At 43.1% G+C, this 7,602-nt stretch overlaps 1 pseudogene; it reads right to left on the bottom strand.

Moving 5' to 3' along the window:
* Positions 1-3,946: 3,946 nt before the first annotated feature.
* Positions 3,947-6,180, bottom strand: LOC129476049 (tubulin beta-4A chain-like; annotated as a pseudogene).
* Between the last annotated feature and the right edge of the window lie 1,422 nt (positions 6,181-7,602).

Below are 7,602 nucleotides of genomic sequence, written 5' to 3'. Positions count from 1 at the left end.
CTGTTCATATCCCTTGCCCACTTTTTGATGGGGTTATTGATTTTTTTCTTGTAAGTTTGTTTAAGTTCCTTGTAGCTTCTGGATATTAGACCTTTGTCAGGTGGGTAGCTTGCAAAAATTTTCTTCCACTCTGTAGGTTGCCTGTTCACTCTGATGATAGTTTCTTTTGCTGTGCAAAAGCTCTTTAGTTTAATTAGATGCCATTTGTCAATTTTGGCTTTTGTTCCAATTGCTTTTGGTGTTTTAGTCATGAAGTCTTTGCCCATGACTATGTCCTGAATGGTATTGCCTAAGTTTTCTTCTAGGGTTTTTATGGTTTTGGGTTTTCTGTTTAAGTCTTTAATCTATCTTGTGTTAATTTTTGTATAAGGGATAAGGAAGGGATCCAGTTTCTGTTTTCTGCATATGGCTAGCCAGTTTTCCCAGCACCATTTATTAAATAGGGAATCCTTTTCCCATTGCTTGTTTTTGTCAGGTTTGTTGAAGATCAGATGGTTATAGATGTGTGGTGTCATTTCTGAGGCCTCTGTTCTGTTCCGTTGGTCGATATATCTGTTTTGGTACCAGTACTATGCTGTTTTGGTTACTGTAGCCTTGTAGTATAGTTTGAAGTCAGGTAGCGTGATGCTTCCAGCTTTGTTCTTTTTGCTTAGAATTGTCTTGGGTATACGGGCTCTTTTTTCATTCCATATGAAATTTAAAGTAGTTTTTTTCTAATTCTGCAAAGAAAGTTACTGGTAGCTTGATTGAAACAGCATTGAATCTAAAAATTACTTTGGGCAGTATGGCCATTTTCACAATATTGACTCTTTCTATCTTTGAGCATGGGATGTTTTTCCATTTGTTTATGTCCTCTCTTATTACCTTGAGCAGTGGTTTGTAGTTCTCCTTGAAAAGGTCCTTCACGTCCCTTGTAAGTTGAATTCCTAGGTATTTTATTCTCTTTGTAGCAATTGTGAATGGGAGTTCACTCATGATTTGGTTCTCTGCTTGTCTATTGTTGGTGAACAGGAATGCTTGTGATTTTTGCACTTTAATTTTTGTATCCTGAGACTGCTAAAATTGCTTATCAGCTGAAGGAGTTTTGGGGCTGAGATGATGCGGTTTTCTAAATATACAATCATGTCATCTGCAAACAGAGACAATTTGACTCCCTCTCTTCCTATTTCAATACGCTTTATATCTTTCTCTTGCCTGATTGCCCTGACCAGAACTTCCAATACTATGTTGAATAGGAGTGGTGAGAGAGGGCATCCTTGTCTTGTGCCGGTTTTCAAAGGGAATGCTTCCAGTTTTTTCCCATTCAGTATGATATTGGCTGTGTGTTTGTCATAAATAGCTGTTATTATTTTGAGATACGTTCCATCAATACCTAGTTTATTGAGAGTTTTTAGCATGAAGGGATGTTGAATTTTATCAAAGGCCTTTTCTGCATCTATTGAGATAATCATGTGGTTTTTGTCATTGGTTCTGTTTATGTGATGGATTACATTTATTGATTTGTGTATGTTGAACCAGCCTTGCATCCCCGGGATGAAGCCGACTTGATCGTCGTGGATAAGCTTTTTGATGTGCTGCTGGATTCGGTTTGCCAATATTTTATTGAGGATTTTTGCATCAATATTCTTCAGGGATATCCTTGAGTACCTAATTTTTAAACATTTCTTTGACTTAGCATCTAAATAAGGTCTGCATTATGATTAATTTATAGTGTTTAAGTATTTTAATTTATAGGTTATCTTTCTTTTTTGAAATTATTTGTTGCAGAAACTAGGTCATTTGTCCTGAAGAGCTTCCCACAGCTTGGATTTTCCCAGGTATGATGATATTTAACGTGTTCTTTTGTCATTGTTGCCATCGTCACTGTTCCTCCTCCTCTTCTTCCTTCTTCTTCCCTCCTCTCCTTCTGTCCCACTTTCTCTCTTTGTTTAACAAGAATACTTTATTGGAGGCATTTTGTTCTTCTATCAGAATGTATGTTATGTCTTGTAGTCTCTTTTTTTCTGTGGCGTTAGCAGGTGTTGATAGTCAATGCCTACATTTATTAATTCTCTGTATGTTGCAAAATGGATGATATGCTTTTCTTCTAGAGTGTTTATAGTTTTGGGTTTTACATTTAAGTCTTTAATCCATCTTGAGTTAATTTTTGTATAAGGTGTCAAGAAGGGGTCCAGTTTCAATTTTCTGCATATTGCTAGCCAGTTCTCCCAGCACCATTTATTAAGTAGGGAATCCTTTCCCCATTGCTTGTTTTTGTCAGGTTTGTCAAAGATCAGATGGTTATAGGTGTGTGGTCTTAGTTTCCGAGTTCTCTATTCTGTTCCATTGGTCTATGTGTTTGTTTTCGTACCAGTGCCATGGTGTTTTGGTTACTGTAGCCTTGTAGTATTGTCTGAAGTCAGGTAGTGTGATGCCTCCAGGTTTGTTCTTTTTGCTTAGGGCTGTCTGGGCTTTACTGGCTCTTCTTGGTTCCATGTGAAATTTTAAGTAGTTTTTATTTTTTCTAATTCTGCAAAGAAAGTCACTGGTAGCTTCATGGGAATTGCATTGAATCTAAAAATTACTTTGGGCAGTATGGCCATTTTCTTGATATTGATTGATCTTTTCTATCCATGAGCATGAAATGTCTTTCCATTTGTTTGTGTCCTCCCTGAATTCCTTGAGCAGTGGTTTGTAATTCTCCTTGTAGAGATCTTTCACCTCCCTAGTTGGCTGTATTCCTAGGTATTTTATTCTTTTTGTGGCTATTGGGAATGGGAGTTCATTCCTGATTTGGGTCTCTGCCTGCCTGTTGTTAGTGTATGGGAATGCTGGTGATTTTTGCACATTGATTTTGTATCCTGAGACTTTGCTGTATTTGCTCATCAACTTAAGAAGCTTTTGGGCTGAGACGATGAGGTCTTCTAGATATAGGATCATGTCATCTGCAAACAAAGATAATTTGACTTCCTCTCTTCCTATTTGAATACCTTTTATTTCTTTCTCTTGCCTGATTGCCCTGGCCAGAACTTTCAATACTATGTTGAATAGGAGTGGAGAGAGAGTGCATCCTTGTCTTGTGCCAGTTCTCAAGAGGAATGCTTCCGGTTTTGGCCCATTCAGTATGATATTGGCTGTGGGTTTGTCATAGATGGGTCTTATCATTTTGATGTATGTTCCTTCAGTAGCTAATTTATTGAGAGTTTTTAACATGAAGGGATATTGATTTCTATTGAAGGCCTTTCCACATCTATTGAGATAATCATGTGTTTTTTGTCTTTAGTTCTGTTTATGTGATGAATCACACTTACTGATTTGCATATGTTGGATCAACCTTGCATCTAGGGGATGAAGCCTACTTGATTATGGTGAATAAGCTTTTTGATGTGCTGCTGTATTCAGTTTGCCAGTATTTAGTTGAGGATTTTTGCATTGATGTTAATCAAGGATATTGGCCTGAAATTTTCTTTTTTTATTGTATCTCTGCCAGGTTTTGGTATCAGGATGATGCTGGCCTCATAAAATGAGTTATGGAGGAGTCCCTCCTTTTCAATTGTTTGCAATATTTTCAATAGAAATAGTACCAGCTCTTCTTTGTACTTCTGTTATAATTCAGCTGTGAATCTATTTGGTCCTGGGGTTTTTTTTGGTTGGTAGGCTATTTATTACTGCCTCAGTTTCAGAACTCATTATTGGTCTATTCAGGGATTCAATTTCTTCCTGGTTCAGTCTTGGGAGCGTGTATCTCTGCAGAAATTTATCCATTTCTTCTAGATTTTCTAGTTTATGTTCATAGAGATGTTTATAGTTTTCTCTGATGATTGTTTATATTTCTGTGGGGTCAGGGTGATAACCCCCTTATCATTTCTAATTGTGTTTATTTGATTCTTCTCTTTTTCCTTCTTTATTAGTCTAGCTAGTGGTCTATCTATTTTATTAATTTTTTCTTTTTTTTTAACAATTTATTTATTGAGGGCGAGGCAGGGAAGCGGGGAGGGAGGGCAGGGGTGGCCTCTCTTCCTCACAGGCACCAGGCCTTGTTTCTCTCCCAGATAAGCTAAGGTTGGCAGGGGCTGAGGGGAGTGAGGCAGGGAGGATGCATGGGGTCTGTGGGAGCCAGAGAGAAGCTGGAGTCAGAGGTAGGAGCTGGGGCTGCGGGGGGGTGAAAGGTGAGGCAAGGTCAAAGGTGAACTGCAGCTCAGAGGGAGGGCTCCAATGTAAACCAGGACTTATAGGTGGAGAGGTAAAATGGGATTCATAGGGGGTGAAAGAGAAGTTGGGGTCAGAGGGGATTCACGGGTGAAAGAGAAGTTGGGGTCAGAGGTAGGAGCTGGGGCTCAGGTCGGGGGTTAAAGGTGAGGCAAGGTCAGAGGTGAAGTGCAGCTCAGAGGGAGGGGTCAAACATAAACCAGGACTTATGGGTCTAGAGGTAAAATGGGATTCATGGGGGGCAGAGGTCAAAGGTGAAGCAGAGGTCAGGGGTGAAAGAGGGCCCTCAAAGTTAAAGGTGTGGTTTCCAGAGTCAGAAAGGGTGAAGTGGGGCTCCTCCTACAAATGTCAAGGTTGGAAGAGCTCAAGGGGGTCAAAGATAAATTAGGGCTCAAGGGTCAAAGGGGAGCCAGGGTCGGAGATGAAGTAGCCAGAGGTAAAGCGAGCTCCAAAGGTATTGTTAGGGTCAGGGTGAAGTCTTAGGGTCAGGGATGAGTCAGGCTTGGAGGGAAAGCGGGGGTCTAGGCGTCAGAGATGGAGGTCCTAGGGGGTCAAAAGTCAGAAGCCTCGAGGGGACAGACAGGAAGCAATGGGAGCAGCCTAGGCCACCTCCTCCTCGGCCTCCTCCTTGAACTCGCCCTCCTCGGCTGTGGCGTCCTGGTACTGCTGGTACTCAGATACCAGGTCATTGATGTTGCTGTCAGCCTTGGTGAACTCCATCTCGTCCATGCCCTCGCCTGTGTACCAGTGCAGGAACGCCTTGCACTGGAACATGGCCGTGAACTGCACAGAGATGCGCTTGAACAGCTCCTGGAAGGCTGTGTTGTTGCTGATGAAGGTTGCGGCTATCTTCAGGCCGTGGGGCGAGATGTCGCACACGGCCGTCTTCACATTGTTGGGGATCCACTCCACGAAGTGGCTGCTGTTCTTGCTCTGCACGCTCAGCATCTGCTCGTCCACCTCCTTCATGGACCTGCAGCCCGGAACACGGTGGCCATGGTCAGGTAGCGGCCATGTCGCGGGTTGCACATGGCCATCATGTTCTTGGCATCAAACATCTACTGCGTGAGCTCAGGCACCCTCAGGGCCCGGTACTGCTGGCTGCCCCGGCTGGTCAGGGGTGCGAAGCCAGGCATGAAGAAGTGCAGGCGAGGAAAGGGGACTATGTTGACGGCCAGCTTGCGCAGGTTGGCGTTCAGCTGGCCCAGGAAGCACAGGCAGGTGGTGACTCTGCTCATGGTGGCTGACACCAGGTGGTTGAGGTCCCCGTAGGTGGGGGTGGTCAGCTTGAGGGTGCGGAAGCAGATGTCGTAGAGTGCCTCATTGTTGATGCATTAGGTCTCATTTGTATTCTCCACCAGCTGGTGCGCAGACAGCGTGGCATTGTAGGGCTCCACCACCGTGTCTGACACTTTGGGCGAGGGCACCATGCTGAAGGTGTTTATGATGCGATCTGGGAACTCCTCACAGATCTTACTGATGAGCAGTGTGCCCATCCCGGACCCAGTGCCACCCCCCGGCGAGTGTGTCAGCTGGAAGCCTTGAAGGCAGTGGCAGTTCTAGGCCTCCTTCTGGACCACATCCAGGACAGCGTCCACCAGCTCTGTGCCCTCCGTGTAGTGCCCCTTCACCCAGTTGTTGCCGGCTCCAGACTGGCCAAACACGAAGTTGTCCGGCCGAAAGATCTGACCGAAGGGGCCGGAAAGGATAGAGTCCATGGTGCTGAGTTCCAGCACCATAGAGTTCCTCCTCTGGCCTCGTTGTAGTACACGTTGATCCTCTCCAGTTGCAGGTCACTGTCCCCATAGTATGTGCCTGTGGGGTCAATGCCCATGTTCGTCACATAACCTCCCAAAACTTGGCCCCCATCTGGCTGCCACACTGGCTGACCTTTAGGTGCACGATCTCGCACATGGCGGTGGCGCTGAGGGTGGCCCTGGCGGCGGTGGCGTGAATGCGGGGAGCTGCAGCGGCACGGGTGGAAGATGCCACGGAGACGGCGGAGCACTATTAATTAAAAAAAAAGGCTCCTAGATTTGTTGATTTTTTGAAGGGTTTTTCATGTTCTATCTTCTTTAGTTCTGCTCTGGTCTTGGTTATTTCTTGTCTCTGCTAGCTTTGGGGTTTGTTGCTCTTGGTTCTCTAGCTCTTGTAGTTGAGATGTTAAGTTCTTAACTTGAGATCTGTCTAGATTTTTGATGTGAGTGTTTAGTGCTGTAAATTTCCCTCTTAATATTGAATTAGCTGTTTCCCAGAGATTCTGGTACATTGTCTTTTTGTTCTCATTAGTTTCAAATTACTTCTTGATTTCTGTCTTAATTTCATTATTTACCCAAGAGTCATTCAAGAGCAAGTAATTCAATTTCCATGTAGTTGTGTGGGTTTTAGTGAATTTCTTTTTTTTTTTTTGAGATGGAGTTTCACCCTTCTTGCCCAGGCTGGAGTGCTGTGGTGTGATCTCAGCTTACTGCAACCTCTGCCTCCCGGGTTCAAGTGATTCTCCTGCCTCAGCCTCCCTTGTAGCTGGGATTACAGGCATGTGCCACCACACCTGGCTAATTTTGTATTTTTAGTAGAGATGGGGTTTCTCCATGTTGGTCAGCCTGGTCTCCAACTCCCGACCTCTGGTGATCCACCCACCTCGGCCTCCCAAAGTGCTAGGATTACAGGCATGAGCCACCGCACCCGGCCTTTTTTGTCTTTTTTTTATCTTTGTTGGTTTAAATTCTATTTTGTCAGAAACTAGGATTGCAACTCCTGCTTTTTTCTGTTTCCCATTTGCTTGGGAAATTTTCCTCTATCCCTTTATTTTGAGCCCATGTGTGTCTTTACATGTGAGATGGCTCTCTTAAAGACAGCATACTGATAGGTCTTGGTTCTTTATCCAGCTTGCCATTTGCATAATTATTTTCTATTAGTTTCTTTGCAAGAATCTATTCAAGCTCTTTATCCACGTTTTAAGGACTATTTTTTTTTAAAACTAGATAGTATAATTCAAAATCCTCTTATGAGTTGCAGATAAACAACAATTCATGGCAATCTTCTGAAAGATAGTGAAGAGGTGAGATCACCACTGAAACCCACTCTGTTTTGTGGAATTCTCACTCTTCTCTCTGGAGACCTCATGACTGTGATATATGAACTGAGAGAGGGCAGCACTGTCAAAACATACATGGAAGAGAATTTAGTAAAAGAGAGCTCCATGTACCTATCATCCTGAATTCACATATGTTAATAATTTATGATACTTGCTTTGAATTATTTTATTTATTAAATAAGTAAAATATTATAGATAGAGGTCAAGTCCAATTTGTATTTCTTCCTAATCATTCTCTTCATTCTCAGAAGAACCATATCCTGAAGTTGGTGGACATCCTTCTCATTCATTTTCATGTATTTAATTTTACTACATAT

The sequence above is a fragment of the Symphalangus syndactylus genome, chromosome X (assembly GCF_028878055.3).
Source record: "Symphalangus syndactylus isolate Jambi chromosome X, NHGRI_mSymSyn1-v2.1_pri, whole genome shotgun sequence".
In the NCBI taxonomy this organism is placed as follows: Eukaryota; Metazoa; Chordata; class Mammalia; order Primates; family Hylobatidae; genus Symphalangus; species Symphalangus syndactylus.
The sequence above is the reverse complement of the archived record's forward strand: the minus strand, read 5'-3'. Positions and strand labels throughout refer to the sequence as shown.